This window comes from Pinus tabuliformis, chromosome 1_1 (genome assembly GCF_031772625.1).
Source record: "Pinus tabuliformis cultivar Carrire ecotype Pingquan chromosome 1_1, CPIR1, whole genome shotgun sequence".
Classification (NCBI taxonomy): Eukaryota; Viridiplantae; Streptophyta; class Pinopsida; order Pinales; family Pinaceae; genus Pinus; species Pinus tabuliformis.
In genome coordinates this window covers 461,723,242-461,746,745 of record NC_142297.1, presented here as the reverse complement: position 1 = coordinate 461,746,745, position 23,504 = coordinate 461,723,242, and positions in this window count along the sequence as shown.

The following is a 23,504-nucleotide window of genomic DNA, read 5'->3' as shown; positions in this document are numbered from 1 at the left end:
TCTATTTCCTTCGACATCTGAAGTTAGTCTACCACCAGTGGAAGTTCCTGTAGAATCGCTAGGTAATCTTTTGGATAGACTCAAAATGTCTGAACAACCATCAACATCTAGGACTGTGTCAAATGACACAGCGACAGCAGAACTCCCTGCCATCACTCCGACGATGTTTGCCGACATACCACCTGTCTCGACTAGCTCACAACTGCTAGAAGGAGTCCATCCAGGGACTATTTCGACAGTGTGGTCCGTTCCTATTTGTTCCTCCGGAATAATATCCGGCAACTCTTATGTTGAGACTCAACAAATTGATCCATTTGGAGGTCAATTTGGGCAATCCAGTCCCTAAGGGCAAACAATCCCCTTGAGTTCCGGATTACCACCGTATGGGGGGCAGTATGCCCTTTCATTACCTCCTCCGGGAGAATATACATACGGGAGTTCTCAACAATATTCAGGTTATACTGGAGTTACTTCAAGTGGTTGGGTACCTATGCTACCTCAACAACCAAGGGTTGTGTACTCAATGCAACAGTGTGTACCTATGTCGAACATCCTGACTACACCAGCTATTGTGACGGTGTCATAGGTTCAAACGCTGCCTGTTGTATGCCAACCTCAGATTTCTCAGGTTGTAATGCAACAGCCCCTTGACCCTGTGACTCAACCACAATCGCCAACTAGTGGGACGACACAGGTCCAAACGGGTACAATTACCCCACACCTTGGTCCAACGGTTAGTATAGCACAACAGCACATGGCCTCACAACCGTGGCTGGTGCAGTACCAGCAACCACAATTCCAGCAAGTGTACCAAGGTTCTGAGCAGCAAATCTTTGCGAACAGTGGACAGCCGTACATTCAAAATGGTCAAAACCAACCATTTTACAATGGTCATGTCCACCAACCTTATCAGTCGTACCAGCATCAACTACATTATGCTGGCACGCAAAGACCAACTGTTCAGGCGATTCCATCGTATCCTGGGTACGCTTCGCCTAACCTGAATCAGCAGTTACCATTCGTGGCAACTTTAGAGTTACCCGATTTACACCGGTTAACAAACGATCCAATTGCTTATGCCCCTTGGTGGCCAGCGATTCCTCACAAACTTCCATCAGACATTCCTAAATTTAATGGAAATCCAGGTGAAGACCCATCGAATCACGTGATGACATTTCATCTATGGTGTTCATCAAACACCCTAAACGATGATTCGATAAGGCTTCGCCTTTTTCAGAGGACGTTAATGGGTCTGGCGGCAAAATGGTATATTGAATTGCCTAGAGCTTCGTTCGACAATTTCAGCACCTTAGCCACGACTTTCTTAACCCATTTTCAATTACCGATAAGGTATGAAACGGGAACGGAAATCTTAACCAACTTCAAACAGACAATGACCACTCACATATCTGATCATATACATGAGTGGCGACGTCGTCGTAGGATGGTGAAAATGTACGTTTCCGATCAGCTATTAGCTGAATGGTTTATCAAGTCGTTACTTCCTGCCATAACAGAAGATGTGGCGAAGGGGGGAGTCGTAATGGAAGAGCAAGTTATCGCTCGTGCGCAATATCTGGACTTGGTCTATACTCAGTCCGGTACGCTCTACGACAAAATACCAGACGCCCCTAGACCGGAATTCTCAATTCCTCCTCCTAAATCAAACAATGACTCTCACGCCGGCGATGGCGTGATTGGCACGACAAACGCGAAATCGACAAAGGCCAACTCCAAAAAGGCCCGTAAGATTTCAGATCAAAAAGCAAAAGAAGAAATTATTTCTTCGGAAGTAAATGCTGTATCACCAGATAAAGGCAAAGAAACCAATCAACCACGAAGCAAGAAGAAACAAAGCAAAGGGAAGAAGAAGAAACAGGATGAATCATCTCCTGAAAAAACTTCTTCAAACCCTCCTGGAAATAGGAAACCAAAAAGTCCATGTTTTATATGCGATGAGGATCATTGGACAGCCGATTGTCCATACAGAGCTGAGATTAAGAAACTCTTTAAGGGTTCAAAAACCTCAGCAGTGTTAACTGATCCGTTTCCAAATCCAGGAACAAATCTGGTTGATAGTGGAAATGCTTCCCCGTCGCAAGTGCTAATGTTGTCGATTTCGAAGCAACAAAATGATGCTTTGATTTCGACAAGGAACAAAGATTACGGGAATCCGCAGATGTCGAACGACAAAGGTAAAGATCAACCGAGTAGTTCGACAACAACTTCGACAGAAGTTGTACCACCCATCATTCCTGAATTAACAATAAAACCGCCAAAGGGAGTAGTTCACAAGTCGACATTTAATCCTCGCGCCAGAGCGGTGCAGCATTATAACATAGTGGAAGATTTGGCCCAATCGCCATCCGCTATGTCGACTCTTGAAGTACTACAGAATTGTCCATCCCAAAGGCAGGCTTTGTTATCAGCCATTGGTGGGGTTGATCCTAAGGATTCCAATCTTGTGTCCTTTGACCACAAAGGATACGATCCTCAGTTACCAGCTCAACTAGCTTTCCTTATCCAAGTGAAAGCCCTCAACAAAACTGTTCATCGAACAATTATTGATGAGGGGGCATCTACATGTATTATGTCGATGAGTTGCTGGAAAACTTTAGGATCTCCAACCTTGTCGTGATCCTCGACAACATTGAAAGCATTCGATGGAAGGACATATACCCCATATGGTATCCTAAATAACTTGAAGATTGAACTAGGGGGAAAAACAATAGAAATAGATGTTGAAGTCATCGATGGGAATCTTGATTACAACATCCTACTAGGAAGACCGTGGATCTACGCCATGGCAGCTGTTGTGTCGACCTATTTTAGAAAGATTGCATTCCCCTATCAAGGGGGGATTACGATCGTCGACCAACAAAACTTCCTCCCTAATGGTTCATAAGTTACAAGAAGCATTCCCATGATCCATGGAAGCCCCCATTCGCTTCATAATATCGGAGTAGGCCTACTAAAAGATCCTATACTAATGGGAACTTTCGCTCTTCCACCTCCAATTGATTTGGCGGAAGTAGCATCGATAGGTACCTGCAATATGATATCTTCTACGAAGATCTCAGAGAACGATATCAACATGGATCATGCAATGGTTTTGCCCCCATGCCCAATAGAAGTATTGTAGCAATCAATGTTTCTGGCATGGGAGGCAACCCAAATCAACGCTCATCAAGCATTTGGGTAGATAGGTCTAGAGAATATGGTACCCCTTCAGATCCTTGGTTGCGAGTGCATGGAACCGACGAAGGAATTCTACAATCAATGTTGATTGAAGGGACACCATGGAATGATTGCCACCATCGTTCCCTTCTTCCAGAATATGAAGAAGATACTCAAAATGACCTATATCACCTTTCAGTCTTTGAATTCCTTTCAAATACTGTAAATACGGTGGATTCCGAGCAAAACTTATCCAATATTGAAGAGACTATAGCCATAAATATCTCGACCAACACAGATGTTGTAGAGAATATTCATGTTGGCAAAGGTTGTTCTCCTTCAAAACTGGAAATATATAACGCTCTTTTTCGCGAGTTCAGATATGTCTTTGCTTGGTCATATGATGAAATGCCAGGAATTGACTCGAGTATCGTTGAACACGAAATTAAGATGTATCCAGATGTCAAACCCGTAAGACAGCGGCTACGGCAGGTGCACCCCAAGAAAGCCGCTGCCATTAAGGCAGAAGTCAAAAAACTTCTCCACGCTGGTTTCATCTACCCAGTTCCTCTAACCGATTGGGTATCGAATATTGTCCCTGTTATGAAAAAACAAGGGACAATTAGAGTGTGCGTCGATTATAGGGATGTAAATCAAGCTTGTCCAAAGGACAACTACCCTACACCCTTCATCGACCAGATAATTGATGAATGCGCCGGATGCAAAATATTTTCATTTATGGATGGATTTTCTGGGTATAATCAAATAAATATCCGCCCACAGGACCAGTCAAAGACTGCATTTATTTGTCCGTGGGGCACATTTGCTTATCGAAAATTACCCTTTGGTTTAAAGAACGCAGGGGCGACGTTTCAGAGGGCAATGAATTATGCCTTCCATGACATCAAGAACATCGTTCAACCATATCTCAAAGACCTTCCGGCTCATTCGCGAAAGCGGATTGATCACCCGCAGCATTTAAGAGCGATATTTCTACGTTGCCGACACTACAAGATACGACTCAATCCACACAAATGTGTGTTTTGCGTCAGTTCTGGTCGGTTACTTGGCTTTGTAGTCTCTAAGGATGGGATTCGTCTTGACCCATGTAAGGTTCAGGCAATCATTAATTTGCCTCCACCTTCAAATTTGCTTCAGATTCAGAAACTCCAAGGGAAAGCAAACTTTCTAAGGAGGTTCATTCCAAATTACGTAGAACTTGCTAAAGGTTATACACGTCTTTTGAAAAAAGATGTACCCTTCGTTTGGGACCAGGTTGCGCAAGCTTCCTTTGATGCTTTGAAAGAGTCTCTAGTAAAGGCATCATTAATGTACGCCCCTGATTATCTTAGGGATTTTAACCTGTATCTGGCTGCAGCAGATACGACCATTGCGATGGTTTTAGTTCAAGAAGTCGATGGAATCGAACATCCTATATATTATTTAAGTAAAAACTTAAACGATACAGAAAGCAAATATTCTTACGTTGAAAAGCTAGCACTCGCTGTTGTTCAAGTGATACAGATATTTCGACATTATATACTCTTTCGGAAAACTACCATTCTGTCAGATTGCAACCCCATGACTTATATATTGTCGCGACAATTGCTGGGGGGCAAATATTCAAAATGGATAGCAATCCTTCAAGAGTTTGATCTGGAATTTGTGAAATCCAAATCAAAGAAAGCTCTAGTATTCGCAGAATTATTATGCGATCTCCCATCGTCGTCCAACGATGAAACCACCGAGGAATCAATCGTGGATGAGAGTTTGTTTCTGATATCTACAAGAAATGAGTGGTATGGAGATATAATCATTTATCTCCAAACCCAAAAATTTCGGCCAAACACCTCACGCTCTGAACAAAAACGTATTCGATACCAAGCAAAAGACTACATGATCGTCGGTGATACTCTTTACCGTCGTGGTATCGATATAGTTCTGAGGAGGTGCCTCACCCATGAGGAAGCCGAAAAAGCCCTGAATGAGTGTCATTCAGGTGCGTGTGGGGGGCATCAATCTGGATATGCCACAGCACAAAAAATCTTACGAGCAGGATACTTCTGGCCAACCATGTTCAAAGATTGCATAACCGCAGTCAGAAGTTTCCATGCTTGTCAAATTTTTGATAGCAAAACTAGAAAACCACCTGCACCTTTACAGCCAATAGTAGCTGTTGGGCCTTTCGCCAAATGGGGCATCGATTTCATGACATGTAACCCCACCTCGACCGGGGGGCATGGGTATATTATAGTCGCCGTTGACTATTTTACCAAATGGGCCGAGGCGATGCCTACATTAGATAACACTGGTGAAACAGCAGCCCTTTTCTTTTTCAATCATGTAGTCGCCAGGTTCGGCGTACCACAGGCTATAGTTACAGATCATGGATCGCATTTTCGCAATCACATGATGGTTGAATTAGCTGCCAAACTAGGGCTATCTCACGACAGCTCTACTCCGTATTATCCGCAAGCCAACGGACAGGTTGAAGCGATCAACAAGGTCCTGAAGCGTATGTTGCAAAGGATGATGGGGGTTCACAAAAGAAGATGGCACCTAATCCTATACTCAGCCTTGTGGGCTTACCGAACGTCGGTAAGGAATGCAACCGGATTCACACCATTTCAGCTGGTGTATGGTCTGGAAGCAGTCTTACCAATCCAGTGCGAAATCTCGTCTCTTAAACTCGCAATCGATCTACTCCCCGGAACTTCAGAAGAAGAGGCCCGTTTCTTGGAATTAATCCAATTGGATGAAACCCGTCATGATGTCACTTTGGCTAACGAAGCCCATAAGAAACGAGTCAAGGCGCAGTTCGACAAAAATGTCAAACCCCGTGTCTTCTCAGAAGGCGACTTGGTCTTGCTTTACGACCAAGAATCCGATAAATTGGGAGCAGGTAAATTTAATTCTTTATGGATGGGCCCCTATATTGTTAAACGGGTGTTAGCAAAAGGAGCCTACGAGTTAATGGATTATGACAGAATTCCACTGGCGCAACCTCGTAATGGGTTGTACCTTAAGCGTTACTATGCTTAAATAGTAACCAACATGCTTTTGTTGTATTTTGTTTTCGCTAAAGTGGTTGTTTTGGTCGAGTAATCCGCCTTTTTACATTTATTGCAGATGTCAAACCTTTTGGAGACATGTGTGGGATATGCCGACGGAGCGAGTCGTAGTTCGCGGAACCTGTCATCCGCAGCCTGGGCCATTTTTTATCCAAGCGGCGAGTTAGTAAGTTTCAGAGGTGTATGTATTGGTCAATCAATGAATAACATCGCTGAGTATAGCGCGTTGATAGAACTGCTCTCTGATGCCATCACCCATGGTATACGCCGACTAATCGTCAGGCTAGACTCACAACTCGTAATACTACAACTCAATGGTATATATTCCGTTCGCAACCCAGCTATTTATCGCATGTTCCTAAGGGTTAAGATTTTGGAAAGACAATTTGATTTAATCCAATACCAACATTAACCGACTCATTAGCAAACTATGTGTTAGATAGACATTTGCGACATTTATAAAAAGAAACACATCATCAATGTTGTACATGTGGATCACATAAATCAACCAGAATAAAACCCCGAAAATCAAAATATATATATATATATATATAAGCTGTTTATGGTTTACATATAATGTTCTGTAACCAAGGCAAAATCGGTCACATAACCCAAAAACTCAAAAATGCTAGGGGGCACCCTAGTCTAGTGATGCTCATGATAGCACGTCACGGCCTGTGCGATCATGCGTAAGAGATGAGTCCATCGTCTAGGCACACCAGTAGTATGCCGCTGCAATTGTAGAGGTAACTCGTCGATCCTCACGTCTGGAATGCCAAGAGTAAGGCTCTCAACCTGCTCCTGCACAGCTGTGAGGGTCTCGGCCACATCAAGGTCACGAAGAATAACCCTCCCGGCAGCCTCTCCTGCTAGGGCAGCGGCTGGCGCTCTCGGGCGAACTGCTGGACAAACAGGACCAACATCTGCATGCACACATGAGTTTGGCTAAAGTCTTGATAGAATAAACCACAAGGACATTATGAACAAAAGCAGTAAACAGTGATATGGTCGAAGTTTTTTACCAATAGCGCCCCACTGCTCGCCATCTGGCAGTACCAAATCCGGATCACCCCGGAAGTCCATGCCAACATATGGATACTCGGAATAGACCATCTCCTGACGCTCAAACCACCTGAAGAAGGTATCAGTGAAAGAAATCTGAGATTGACCAGCATGTCTAGACATGTGATCAACCCATCTCTGCATGCGTGGTTCAGTAGGAGAAGGCAAGTCGAGTGCAATGTACTGTGGCTGCATCAGTGGTATCTTCTCCAAAGCGAAGGCGGTCAAAATAGAAACGAACCCAAAGTTCTTCAACTTCCCGTCCTTTACCTTGGTCAACTGACTTTTCATCTGAAGAAGTACTGCATCACACCAGTTGAATATTTTCGGTTGGAGGCACTCAAAGGCATGCTGCACATAGGATCTGTTGGCTACATGAAGAGATGCACTACCGGCCATCCTACCAATAGTATATAGGATAGACCTAAGGGACCTGTCAGCAACCTCACGGATAACGATCTTGCCGTCTTTACTAGGCTGAGATCCTTCCCTGCAATATTGGCGGACATAATCTCTCACAGAGTCACTCCCTCGGGCCGAACCTGACAAAGAAATGGGGGCACCCCGCCTCGACAAGCCAGTCAAGAAGTAAATATCTACTGCGGTCAAGGGGATAGATTTGCCCCTAATCTGGAATACTTGGTTGATAGGATCCCAAGCATCGAGCAAATACTGCAGTAGGCTGATCTGCTGTCTCATGCTAGAGATGCGGAAGAACTTCAGCAGGCCACAGTTCCGCAGCGCGTTCACCGTGACAGGATCATGTAGGGCAATCGTGTCCTCTTCTTCATGTTCTCGTTCTCGCCATGTAAGGGTCATTTTGCTCCAATATCTCTGAAAAACAAACATGAGATGAGTTAGATCCTGGTTTTGATGAGAAACATGCAAAAATTTTCATCAAAAACTGTGCAACAAAATCCTTTTCTGCGCCCAACGCACCTGTCCAGTGTTCCACCTGCGTTGACGGTCAAACTGCCTTCATGCTGCTTGACATTCAGCGCAGGTTTCGAGTGCACAAGGTGCGCTGATGGCAGAGCGACCCCATCAAACCCCAGGGGCTCAGAAAAACAGGAAATCAAGCACAGAATGCAGAAAGGAAACCATGAAATGAAAGAGCTCAGGTTTAACTCCTACATGGTCCAGACGGCGCCGAGAATCGTCCACAGAATCTCCCGAAATCATCTGATGAAAATCAAGGGGAAAGAGGCACCTCCAAAGCTCCAACAGACCAAGTTCAAATGAAATGGTAAAATGGGAGGTAAAAACACTTTTTAATTGCTTTTTACGTAGTTCAAAGTGAAATATTAAGGTTTTAATCTCATTTTCAAGCAAATGTTATCCATTTCTAACTAGTTTGATGCAACAATTGAGGGTACAATACTATCTTTGAAAAGGGCAAAGCTAGTTATGGTAAAAAATCAAAATTAGACCATATAATTGAGTAGTTTTAGCACATAGTTCATGCTCGTTAAAAAATAAACATAAGATCGAGCAAGTGTTTCAATCCGCGTTTAAGCTCGTTAAAAAATGAACTACCTGGTAAATAACCACCGTGAATGTAACATTATCAGCCATTAAAGCCTTGGTCGTGTTTGCACCGTCACCTCCACTTTTCCATTGGCCGATCATTCACCTCCATTTGATTGTTTACCCATTCTGAGGAACAACTGTGAAGAGTGATTTCACTAGCCATCCTTGTGACACTGCCGTGATTGGAAAATTCCAAGCCTTACCTGGAATCAGCTGCTACCCTGTTTATCACTCGTTCCTCAAAAGATGAGTCTTCTTTAAGCTCTTTTCAGCTGACTCGTAAAATATGAAAAGGTTGCCGAGTCCTTGGCCTTCCAGCTCGTTAAAGGGACAGGAAGTGCTATCCCTCCTCTAGATTTTAATCTTTTTTGGACCTGAGGGATTATTGCACAAAAATATCGAGCGCTTGTTTTTTTCGGCTCGTTAAACTATCGAAAACTCATCCCTTTTGTATTGTTTTATACTTTTTCGGACTTAAGGGATTAGATGACGAAAAAGGAACTTTGGAGTTATCTTTACGTACCTTTTCAGACTCTCTAAAATTGAAAAGGATCGAGTTATCTTTGTCGTTAGACTCGTTAAAAAACATTAATAACGACAAACTTGTCTTTAGACGAGAACGAGTTTCACTATCGCTAGGCTCGTTAAAACATAGCGATGGGTTTGCCCGAAGGGCAAATTATAGAACAAGCATATGTTATCCTCCTCAAGCTTGACAAAAATAAAGAGGTACTGGTCAGAAATGACTGGGGAAAAATTGGGAAGAAACTCAAAGAACTTTTATTGGTAGCAAGTCGCTCTTGAACATGACACTTCCACTCCGTGCCTGAGTTGGGTTGGGTTGCTTCATTCACCGGTCACATCACCATGGTCTCGCCATACCATCCACCTTTGGGGTAAATGCTACCAATCCATCACACAAGTGTCGCCGATATGTTCAAGAGAAGTCATCCAGAGAAGTCAACCGTGTCCCATCCACTACCATACATTATCCTTCATCCTTTCATGACCGCCACCCTGAACCATATATCATCAGATCGTTTTCACCTCCATCAAAATCATTTGCTCCGTTCCGTGTCACTGATGTGGAATACATTAAGGCCCTCCTTTGACAGATCGCTTCTTGTCGACATCAGCTCATTATCCAAGAAGTAGATTTAGGAACACCCCCTTCAGTACTTTGAAGCTTTCATGCCTCAATGGCAAGTTTCTCACTTCCGGCGACAGGTATACATCAATGACCTTCGACCGAAAGATTTTGCGTGGTGTTCGACGCCAAGTCCTTTATTCACACCACGTGAATTGTACTGCAGTACCTTGAGGGTCATCATCATTATCGGTGATTCCTCTCGTGCTTGTTAACAGTTTACATCATTGACTGGTAATCAAGCGATGTCTTTCCATGTTCGACTTCAGAACATTTCTCACATGGATCGACTTGTACTTAGAGTGTATATCGGACGAGATTGAAGACCCCGGATCTAGTTTCATCCATTCGAGCTGCGATATATATTCAGGAAAAATAAAGACATTGACATGTACAACATTGCAGCAGATAATCATCCTACCAAAAGGATGATGATTTCATCAAAATCATCAGTCTACCATCAGACGATTGTCTGTTCTATGTATAGAAAAATGAATTTATAAAGCTGCACATGGGGATGCCCGCCTTAGCTAGATCATGAAAGCAGTATGAAAAATAATGTATTGTATTGTATCTTATTACAGGTCTCCTCCCAGCATTGGAAGAACTTCGGATCCTCCTAATAAAGCATTTCACCCGATAAACGACCTCATACTTTAGGGGGCAACTGTTATAGACATTTTTGTGCCTTACAACATTGAGCATGAAATGTCCATAATCCAAGGGATCCAAAGTCCCTAAATAAGTTGTTCCTACCCCTAAAGGAACAAGGTCAACCAAACACAACTTCTCCCAGAAGTTCTCCACCAAAAATCACTCAGAAACGGTCAATTCAGGATCAATTCAGAGGCTCCACTAGCTGCCTGCGCTGAAATGCAGAGTTTACACTGGCTAGGTGCACTGCAATGTAGGTAGAAGCACTACCAGGGTGCGCTGAGCGGGAAATGACAAATGGAAAGCTCATTCAACGAGGTGTCCAAGCACTGGAAGCTTCCAGAATCTTCCTCAATGACACTTGCCTCAATGAATTCGACTAGTGATGAGTAAGAGGCTCTCAACCTCCAAGTGGAAGCAAGAACTGATAGAGAGAAGCCACAAGTCAAAACATAAGCTGACTCATCCTCTCTGCTTACATCTATATATGGATCTCTCACCCAGAGGTTCAAGAGGCTGGAATTTTGTACTTTGTAGAGAATTGCTGTTGGTTTGAGATTAGAACTATTGGGTGATTTGCTTTGAAGGAGGTGAAGAAGGGATTCCTTTTGCTGGGAAGGTGATGCTGGATTAGGCCTCATTTGGTTGTATCTCTTCCTGAACTTTTGTGACTCTATTAATAAAACCATTTGAGTTTCTCCTATATGCTTGTATATCAATGATGTTTTGTTATATTTGCATATTTAGTTTATATCTGATCCTAAACTAGTTATGAATGTAAATCTATATCTTTTGTGTAGTTTTCCTCTCTTTTGATCTTGCAGAACCTTGGTGAAGCTGGACCAGTGAAAGAGCAGGCAGCGGGAAGCAAACAAAAGAGAGAGAGATTGGATCAACAAACTAGTGGAAGACACCGGTTAGTTACATCCTTCTTCTCCATTTACATTTCATAAAGAAGAATACTCAAATAGTTTTCCTTGTTTGTTTCTAAGGCACTGTCACACCTTAGAGTGGGATAGGGGCATTCCGTATTGGATACTTTTCCCAACAACACCCATGTATAGCATTTCTTATTCCGGAGCCGAAGTATTAATAAAATGCAGCATATAAAATTATCGGGTCCGAAAGGAGGCCTTTGTACAGCAAAATGGGAAAGCTCCGATATTCCGGAGCTGAAAAGTTATAAAGGGCAGTTTTAAAGCATTTCGGGTCCGCAAACCAAATTCTTGTAAATCCGCCGATATGACATCGCCGATGGGCCGGACGCGATTCCAAATAAAAGAAAGGGCCTCTTAGCATATCGGGTCCGCGCAGTTTCGTCGATGGTTTATGTGCCACCCCCTGATCCGCCCCGATGCGATATAGCGATATGATCTGGGCCGTTGGATCGGCTCACGCCGGATCCAATGGCCACGATTTAAAGAAATGAATAGTGTTGCGGCAGAGCCAAAAATTCATCAATTTTGCAGTTTTTTAAGGCTTTTCCGCCTGTTTAATGAAATAGACCTTTTTCAAAGATTTAATTAGGCGGTGCCCGTGCCCGCCCAATTACAAAGGAACGATGCTTTCCTCAACCATTTTGAGATCGCTCCAAGCCCAGTTTTTCTCCAGGGGGCCAGTCTTGGCCTTGGCACACTTGGCAACACTTTTTCCTCCTGTTTGCACCATTTTACAAAAAGTTTAAGGCTAGTTTTGATCGGCCAGAGCGCCGATTGCACCCAAAGGCCACAGAGGACATTAGCAGCAGCTATTTTTGCATTAAAAGGCAGAAGGGGGCGATGGGACAGTTTAAAGAGTATCAACGGTGAGAAAAGGCCCAGATTCAGTGCCAAAGTGTATCAGGATGCGGCAAAGAGTATCAGTCCAGTTTTTAAAAGCAGATGAAAGCAAAGCAAGCCCAGCAAAGTCAACAAAGCATCATTCAGCCATTAATGCTCACCAACACTTCTTTTGTTGCTTTAAAGCCACCTAAAGGCATAGATGAAGGCTTTCAAGGCAGGGTTATTGCAGAGACATTGTTCCCAGTCATATTTTTGGAGCAGCGATGCTTCCTTAATTGCGCAGTTATCACACAGAGGATAGCGCGTGGCTCAATGCACTCTTTCAGTCCATTTTTGAAGCTGCAGGACCCTGTGCAGCCCTAAAGAGCCATTTTGGTGAGGCTGCTCCCTCATGAACACATGTTTTAGATATTTTATTGCATTTATTTCAAGCACAACTTGGCATTAGAAGCAGTTATTGCACAGATCTCTTTTGAATCTGTTTTGATAGATATTTTGAGATATTTTCTCCTTTGACACCTGTTCAAAGGATGTTTGTAAATATTTTCTATTTAAACCACCCTCTGCACTGTTTTAAGGGTTGGTTGGTCGATAACTTCCTCTCTAGACTTGCATTGTATTTTCTGAGAGTCTCTATAATCAAAGATCGCTGGAATGTTTGGGAGATGAACTGACTGTTGTGTTTAAATGTCTGAAGAGTGACTATGGAATCCTAACGCTTCTACATAGCCCAATAAGTGTTTCTTATCTCTATTTACAGTTTATATGTGTTTATGCCATCATTGTTTCACTATCTAAAGAGCAGAAAGAAAGAATAGTTCAGAGCTCACTTAGTTGTATTCTGTTCTCAATTTCTGTGATTTGTCTATGTTTTCCTCTGAATTAGTCCTAAATATGAATATTGATTTGCTCATATTTACACTAGTTCCCTCATATATGAATGTTGTTTAGGAATCCTTGATTGCTCCTATATAAATTTTCATTCACCTTCCCTCTGTTAGCATAATGAGAGCTACTTAGTTACCTTTCATTCATTAACCTTCATTCCATCTTTATTCTAGCTCGATATTGTTTTATGTGTAGCTATCCTGCTCTGTATTCCTCTTGTGACCAAGAAAACGCAACAACAAGCCTAATCCACGACTCCATGCCCAATGGTTTGAACTTCTCACACTATGCATCCTAACTTTGTTTGAAAGAATCCTCCATACCACCAAAATCAAAACAAAACCCAAGAAAATCATAACTAGCCTAAAATCAACCCAAAACAAAGCTAAATTATAAAGAGAGAGCCCTCTCTGATTGCAGGTAGGCTAGGACCTACAGTTCAAAGATTGGTTTGTGGTTACCTCGGCCGTATCCTTTAGGGAGCTTTAAGGACAACCTGAGTGATAACATAATGGCGACTCCACTGGGGAGCATCCTCAGATAATTTCACAAATCAAGGTGGAAAGCTCCACTTGGAAGGAACCAGACCTTCAAAAGTTTATTTCTAACCCTTATATTCTTAGAAAATCCCCAAAAAACAAGCTAGAGGCTAGCTCCCAGGAAGAATTCACGTTATACAAGGTCAAATCCAGACCCAAATCCTACAGATGCCTTTGAAAATCTGAATTTGATCCAAAGAAACCTCAGGAAATTAGAGCTAAAGGAGGATTTTGCTGATTCTACTCCTGTGATAGTTCAGCCAAACTGTTGCCCAACCCCTGTCAAAGTTCTATTTCGTTCAACCCCTAGTTCCCCTTGTTCATCATCCACGTCTCAAAGCACTCCTTCCACACCTCCATTCACTGCACATACTACCACTACTACTCCTATTATCCCAGTTGTTCCTATTGTCCCTCTTATCCCTATGAATATGGCTAACAGATATGCACCTTTGCAATTACTTGCAAATCCCGGGGCTATGCCTCAGGATTACCAAAGTAAAATCACATATTTTGATGGCACAAGTGCCTGCACAGCCCTTCAGCATACAAAGAAAATGCAAGATTACTTTGAAAGCTATGAGATTGACGATGATGGTGTGAGAATGAAGATTTTTGTCCAAAGCTTGTCAGGTGATGTCAGAACTTGGTTTAGAGCACTCCCATCCAATTCCATAGCAGACCCATAAGCCTTATTCCAGTCATTTATCAACAGATGGGAGAAAAAGAAAGATCCCTTGCACATAATAGCTGAATACGATACAATCAAAAGAGGTCCACAAGAAACAGTCTTGGACTATTGTGCAAGGTTCAATAGAATTTATAATGCTATCCCACAAAACTTAAGGCCCCCACCTGACCTTGCCTTATATAAATTCCCTGATGGATTCGACCCAGATATGGCCTACCAATTAAAAGAAAGAGCCCCTAACAGCCTTGCAGACATGCAAAACGTGGCTGTCACTGTGGAGGCAAATTTAATTGCCAAAAGAAACAGAGCTAGAACTGAGAGAAGAACCACCTTCAAGGAAGAGCCCTCAGCCTTAGATCAAAAGCTAGATGCTATTATCAATGGCATGCACAGGCTGGGAGATAGAGTAGAGAGTGTTGAGAGGAAATCATCATGGGAAGGGCAACAACCCAATACCATAAGGAACCCAAATTTCAGGAAAACTCAAAATCCAAACGCTGGTAGGTCTAGCCCAGACCATGATATAAGACCTCCTTTTCAAGAAAACTATGCAGAGGCATCCACTTCTAATGAACCCATAGAAGACACTCACATGAACTTGGTGGATTTGAAGGGTGAGCAACAAATTTTCCTAACTCAACAAGACCAAGATGACCATGAGATAAATAAATTTCAGACTAAGTCTGGTGAGTCTTTTGACTTTAAACAAGGTTATGATTCAACTGTTTATGAAGTCCACAAACAGTATAAGCTGAGGGCAAGAACCATAGATGTGCCCGAAAAAGTTAAACCAAAGGAGGGCAAACAACCCAACCAGATTAGAGGCAAGGCTATTATAACAGAAACAGCTGATATAACTGTCCCAAACCCGCACCAAGTGACTGTAGAGGACATAACAGACATACAGCTTTCTATTGATCAGCCTCTGCCACCTTCTTCCTCGAAAGAGAACTTGAACAGCACTCCTAAAAGCCTTCCCAAAATAGAAATACCGCAAGGTATCACTCACCATAACACTGATAATCAAGAGGAAAACAGGGAAAATACACTTGAAAAGGGGAAATCTGCTATTGCCAGCACAAAGACTCCATTGGAGAAACCATTCAACTTAGAAGTAGAAATAAGAAAACTTAAGATTTCCATCCCCTTATCTGAACTTGCAAAGCATGATGTGTATAGGCAACAAATCCAAAGATCACTACAAATGCCAGAGAATAGGGATGATGTGAATGTTTTAGATGATACACCTGAGTTGCTTTTTGGTCTAGAAGTTGATGGCAAATCAACACATGGAGCTGTTCTACCCTTTTATGTCAGTCTACACATACATGATAAAGTTTTACATAATGCAATGTTTGAATCAGGTGCCTCACACAACCTTATGCCCATAGCTGTAATGGAGAAGCTAAACCTTGATGTCACAAGACCCTACAAAGATCTATTCTCCTTTGACTCAAGTCAGGTCAAATGTTTAGGCCTTATCAAAGACTTGTGTGTCTCCTTAGTCCAATACCCAAACAAGACAATCCTCATGGATGTGGTGGTTGCTGACATTCCACCAAAGTATGGCATGCTGTTGTCAAGATATTGGGGGGCAAAACTCCAAGGATCTCTCCAATTAGACCTCTCCTATGCCACTATTTTAGTCATTGGGCAACCAAAGGGACTGTATAGAGAAACACTGATGAAGTATGTGGTAAGTAGTGAGGAAAATCCCTAGAATTTCCCTATCTATTCAATCCATTCTGATATAGATTCTTTTATTTTGTTTAATGATGAAACAAGTCCTCCAACTGATGATAAGCCTATGGCTTTAGTACAACAAGCACACATCAATGAAGAATCGGTTGCACATACCCATGAGACTGTCACAATAGCCAATGCAACCAGTACACAAGAAAAACCTCCCAAAACACAAGACTCGGGTCTACCCAATCCTAAAATGACTGAAACTCTTAATACTAACCACAAGCAAGAAATTACATGGTATTTAGAGTTTGATGGCTCCGTTAACAAGTTAGGAGCAGGGGCAGGAATATGGATTCACACTACACATAACAACCATGCAGAGGGTCATGCTTATAGACTGAATTTCAAATGCACCAACAACATGGCTGAGTATGAGGCGCTCCTCTTAGGCCTTAAGCTGCTCAAAGCTTTAGGAGCTGCCAAAGTTTCCATTCTAGGTGACTCAGAACTAGTAATCCAACAAATGAAAGGCAACTTTGTTACCAATGATAGAAGGCTAAGAGCTTATAGGACTGCTGCCACTGCAATACTTGATACATTCACTGAATCCAAACTTGCTAAGATTTCTAGAAGCAATAGCATGGATGCTCACAGCCTAGCTACTTTTGCTAGCACTTGCAAGCTTCCTTTTGAGTCAAATCACCACTTTACTGCTGAGATAAAGCACAGGCCTATTGTCCCTAACAATGTTAAAGATTGGCAAGTGTTTGAGGATGATGCTCAAATCAACAATTTTCTTACCTTACAACATGAGTTTTCAGGCCTAAACATTGATATGGATGCTATGGATGATCCACTGCAAGCAATAAACAAAATCCAGCAAACTGTAATAGCCGAAACAGCTAGAAAATTGCTACAGCCAACCATCTTTGATGAAGAAAACATAGAAGAGCTGAAACAAATGCATTTGGAGGAAATAGCCAAAACAGAGGCCGAAATCATTGATCTAAAGGAAAATTTTCTCCCGGTTGGCCTCACTCCACTAGAAGACATGTTTGATGCAAATGATGTGCCCAAAAAGCCAAAAATGCAGCCTATAAACACTGCCATAGAAGAATACAACATTGGGATAGCAGAGAAGCCCAAAATGATCAAACTATCTCAATCTTTGCCACCCGATCAATAGCCCAAATATGTTGATTTGTTCAAAGAATTCCAAGATGTATTTGCTTGGAGTTATGAGGACTTGAAGTCCTATGACACCTCAATTATTCAACATACCATTCCCTTAAAGCCAAATCAAAAGCCCTTCAAACAGAAACTGAGGAGAATCAATCATGTGCTTCTCCCTTTAATTGAGAAAGAAGTGAAAAGAATGTTTGAAGCAGGTATCATAGCACCCATTAGATTTTCTGAATGGGTATCCAATCTTGTTCCCACAAGAAAGAAAATAGGTGAGATTAGGCTTTGTGTAGATTTGAGAAACCTAAACCAAGTCTCCCTTAAAGACCACTACCCATTTCCCAAAATGGACCACATCCTACAGAGAGTAGTGGGGTCATCTAGAATCTCTTTGCTAGATGGCTTTTCAGGTTTTAATCAAATACTGGTTCACCCAGATGATCAAGACAAGACAGCCTTTACAACACCGTGGGGAACATTTAAATATGTGAAAATGCCTTTCGGCCTAAAGAACGCAGGTGCCACCTTTCAAAGGGCCATGGACATTGCATTTGCCAAGGAAATCCATGATTTCTTGGTTGTCTATCTTGATGATCTTACCCCTTTCTCCAAATCTGATCAAGAGCACCTAAGACATTTGAGACAAGTGTTCCTAACATGTAGGAAATATGGCATTTCCTTGAACCCCAAGAAGTCTTTATTTGGCCTTGAAGAAGGCAAATTACTTGGACATATCATCTCAAAGGATGGTATTAGAATTGATCCGGAAAGGATCCAAGCCATTCTCCAAATCCCATATCCAAGAAACATAAAAAAGATGCAAGCATTCCTAGGAAAGATCAATTTCCTAAGGAGATTTATCCCAAATCTAGCGGAGTTGATAAGACTGTTGAGCAACATGTTAAATAAGGATGCCAAGGTAAAATGGTCTCTTGAAAACAAACAAGAATTTGAGAGTATCAAAGTTGCCTTAACTCAAGGCCCGGTCCTCACAAGTCCTCAATTTGATAGGGACTTTATCATATTTTCATTTGCATCTGATAATACCATAGCTGCTGTCTTATTGCAAAAGGATGACCAAGGAAATGAAAAGCCAATTGCTTTTTTCAGCCGAGCCTTAAGAGATGCCCCTTTGAAGTACCAAGTCATGGAGAAGCAGGCCTATGCCCTTGTTAAAGCAATCAAAGACTTCAGAATTTACATTTTATATTCACACGTGATTGCCTATGTGCCAAATGCTATTGTGAAAGACATATTAACCCAAGAAGGGTTAGAAGGCAAAAGAGGCAAGTGGATTGCTAACATTCTTGAGTATGACATTGAAATAAAACCAACCAAGCTAATAAAGGGACAAGGTTTAGCCAAACTGATGTCCGAAACAAACTTTCAAGCCTTAGACATCAACCAACTGGACAATGAATAGGAGCTGGCGACTCCACAGATCAGTGACACCTTTTTGCAATCCCCATGGTATGCTGATATTTGCTTTGTATTGTTAAACCTGTTTGCTCCCCCAGGATTGTCCCGGACCAAGAAGAGATTTTTAAGAATGAAGTCTTTGAAATTTTGTGTCTTAGATGGTGCTTTATTTTGGAAGAATCATGAAGGCATATTGCTTAATTGTTTGACCATGAATGAAACTAAAAATTTCATGAAGGAATTCCATGCAGGGGACTGTGGAGGACATCTATATTGGAAGTCCACTGCTGATAAAATTTTAAGGGCTGGGTTCTATTGGCCCTCTTTGTTTGCAGATGTAAAGAAGTTTGCTATCTCATGTCACAAATGCCAAATCTTTGAGGGCAAAAGAAAGCTGTTGCCCTTGCCTCTTAAACCCATCTCAACCGAAAAGCCTTTTCAACAATGGGGTCTTGAATTCATTGGAGAAATCCGTCCCTCTTCCTCAGGCCAGCATAAGTGGATTCTAACTACCACCGACTATTTCACCAAGTGGATTGAAGCCATTCCATGCAGGCAGGCCAATGACACCACCATTATCCAATTCCTTGAGTGCAATATCCTGTCTAGATTTGGCTGCCCTGAGAAGATCATCACTGACAATGCCGCTGCTTTCAAATCCAAAAAGATGATCAATTTTTGCCATAAATTCCATATCACTTTAGGCCATTCCACAGCTTATTACCCTCAAGGTAATGGCTTAGCCGAGTCATCTAACAAGAGCCTGATCAGTATTATCAAGAAGATCTTAGAAGAAAACAAGAAGAACTGGCATAGAAAGCTCACAAATGCCCTATGGGCAGACAGATTGTCAACCAAGAAATCCATTGGGATGAGCCCTTATGAGCTAGTATATGGCATGGAGGCCAGATTTCCTTCATCACTGGGGAATCCTATTATCAAGCTGCTACAAGAGATTCAAGCTGAGCCAAATGATATACAAAGGAGGATAAACCAAACAATCTATTTGCAGTAGACAAGAGAGCAGGTCTATGACAGAGCTCAAATTATGAAAGAGAAGCTCAAAAGGATGTTTGATAAGAGGACTAAGGCTGAGAATTTATGTGTTGGCAAAAAAGTTCTAAGGTGGGACTCACGAAGAGAAGACAAGGGAAAACATGCAAAATTTGATTTCCTTTGGAGAGGGCCATTTGTTATTTCTGTTGTTCAGGGAAATAACACATATTTCCTCAAATCTGTAGAGGGCAGCACTGCCGAAGAAGGCCCTGTAAATGGCCGTATGCTAAAGCATTATCATGATCCCTTTTGTTGAACATAATGCAGCTTTGTAAATATCTCTTTGTACATTGATATTTGTATATATCAGCACTTGTGTTTTTATTTTTGTAGAAACAGTTCGATTGTTAGAGGATCAACAACAAAGTTTGTGAAGGCACAGCCAATGAAAGCCCCCTATTTTTAATCTCTATCTCTGCAGTAATCTCAGCAAAACAGTAAGAGCAGCGCTGTCATATCACAGTGATTTATGTTAAAAAGAAGCTGTTTGCAGCTTGTAGTCTTCAAGTCAACAGTATCAAAAAGAAAGGAGGATTTTCAGTTTACTTCAGCACCCTTTCAAAGACAAGAAAAGAAAAGCTCCAGTTTTATTCCCTTTTTTGTGTTTATTTCACAAGGCAGTGCTCAAGCAAAAGTGTATGCAATATCAAGCACGCAAAAGAAAGCAGGCGATGCTTTATTTTTCACAATGTTTTAGTTAAGGAGGAGTGCTGCAGTTAGAAGTTAAAGTTCTAGTCATTCAGCAGTTAGCGCAGAAGAAATTTTCAATTAACAGCAACTACAGAGGATCAAGGCATTCTGACCTGCTGTTCTTGGCTTGTCACAAGGAAAAGCCATCCCCAAGTGGAGCCATTGTTAGCCTCCTGCCGCAGCAGGTTAATCATATTTCATGATCGACATTTTTACATGCCAAATATGTCATACTTTGCTTGCTGCAATGCTCCATATTTGCTACAGATGGCCAGAGAAGTATCCATGAGAGTGTGCTAGTCTAAATGCCACTACTGTGTTCCATTTTTGATGAGTTGATCCATTTTCATGAGTTTTCAGCTAAGGGAGGTCCAAACAGCTTAATCTTGGTCTCCCTAGGTTTCAATTTCCTGTTGTAGAATATAGAGAATGAACATCTATCAAACAGCTTAATCTTGGAAGATTTATAGATAGGTAGAGAAACAAGGGTGCTCAACAGCCTAATCTGAGCCCCTGGATGCAATAATTGTAGATTTAGATAGGAGGACAGCAAGAAGAAAAGAACAAAAAGTTGGGTATGCTAGTTCAAGTGCACCCAAACCAAAAAGAAGAGAAAATGCTAGGTGAATAGGCCGAGTAGGTAGCTTTGTGGTTGCAGAATCATGGCTTGTGATCCATTTCATATTTAATGATAGATTTTTCGGCGAAAATCACATGAGAGATCATTTGTCGACGCGTTTCGAACCAACCAGTGTGGTTCATCGTCAGGACAAGTTGAAAAATAGATCCAGCTTAGCCTGTTTAAATAGCTAGAGCAGAGACACCAACGGTTACCTAGGCCAAAAGTTGACTAACGGAACAAGGTCAAATTTAGTTATAATAGGTAAAAACTAAATAAATAAATATATATAAATATATAAATAAAATAAAAAATAATAAATTATAAGGTCAAATTCAGTTATAATAGGTAAAAACTAAATAACTAAATAAATAAAAATATATAAATAAAATTAAAAATAATAAATTGTAAGGGAACATATAAATAAGTAAACAAATTAGTGGGCAAAATAGTTAGAATAAATAAAAATAAATTAGAACCATATAAAAATAAATTAAATAAAAATAAAAGAGGAAAAGAGGATTAAAACAAATAAAATTAAAATTAAGAAAAATTGATAATAATAGTAAAAAATAACGGACCTTTCCTTATAAAAAGGGGGTTATTCAGATAAAAGAATGATGGAAAAATAATAAATAAATAAAAGCAATAACGAAAATAATAAAAGAAATAAGTTATTAATAATACTAATAATAGAATTAAGTTATAATAATAATAAATAAAAATAAACAAAAAATAAAACGATTACTACATAATAGTATTTAGTATATATATATAAATAAATAAATAAATAATAATTAAAATATAATAATTAATAATTAAGTTATTAACTAAATAAATGTTAATAGTACTAGTAATAATAATAGATTAAAATAAATAATTAAATAAATAAATAAATAATATTAAAATAAATAATCTTATTAGTAAAAATTAAAAATTGATTAAAGGAATGTTGGAATAAATAAATAAAGTAATAACCAAAATAATAAAAGTAATAAGTTATTAATAATACTAATAGTAGAATTAAGTTATAAAAATAATAAATAAAATAAATAAATAATAAAATATAAATAAAATAAATAAAACGATTACTACATAATAGTATTTAGAAAATAAATACTTAAATAAAAATTAATTAAAATATAATAATTAATAATTAAGTTATTCATTAAATAAATAATAATAATACTAGTAATAGTAATAGATTAAAATAAATAAATAACTAAATAAATAAAAGTATAAATAAAATGAATGAGAGAAAAGAAAACGATGACTAAATAATAGTATAAAGTAATAGTTTACTGTCTGTAATAGTACTATTTAATAAATAAAATAGTATCTTATTTGCAAAAAAATAAGAATATAAATAGTAATAAGAGACAAGAAAAACGATCAAGAAGAAAGCGCTGGGACCCAACACCTACTGATTTTCCAACCATCATCTCTATTGAAATTGTTGGGTCTCTTTTTCAATCTCAATAGCTTCCCTAAATTTCTGATGGTGAAAATGTGAAACCCTAGCGATAACACTAGCTTCCTCAATGCAAACATGATGATTAGTTTTTTCTACATGTTCAGCTAGAGCGGAAGACTTAGCTCTTCTATGCTTAAGGTCAGCAGCGTGCTCACTAATCCTTTGATTAATGGAGCGACCGGTTTCACCAATATAAGGGGTCCCACAGGAGCAGGGGATAATATAAACCCCTTTCATATCTTTGGGGTCAATAGGATCCTTAACTGATCCCCTGCTCCTGTGGGACCCCTTATATTGGTGAAACCGGTCGCTCCATTAATCAAAGGATTAGTGAGCACGCTGCTGACCTTAAGCATAGAAGAGCTAAGTCTTCCGCTCTAGCTGAACATGTAGAAAAAACTAATCATCATGTTTGCATTGAGGAAGCTAGTGTTATCGCTAGGGTTTCACATTTTCACCATCGGAAATTTAGGGAAGCTATTGAGATTGAAAAGAGACCCAACAATCTCAATAGAGATGATGGTTGGAAAATCAGTAGGTGCTAGGTCCCAGCACTTTCTTCTTGATCGTTTTTCTTGTCTCTTATTACTATTTATATTCTTATTTTTTTGCAAATAAGATACTATTTTATTTATTAAACAGTACTATTACAGACAATAAACTATTACTAAATACTATTATTTAGTCATCGTTTTCTTTTCTCTCATTCATTTTATTTATACTTTTATTTATTTAGTTATTTATTTATTTTAATCTATTACTATTACTAGTACTATTATTATTTATTTAATGAATAACTTAATTATTAATTATTATATTTTAATTAATTTTTATT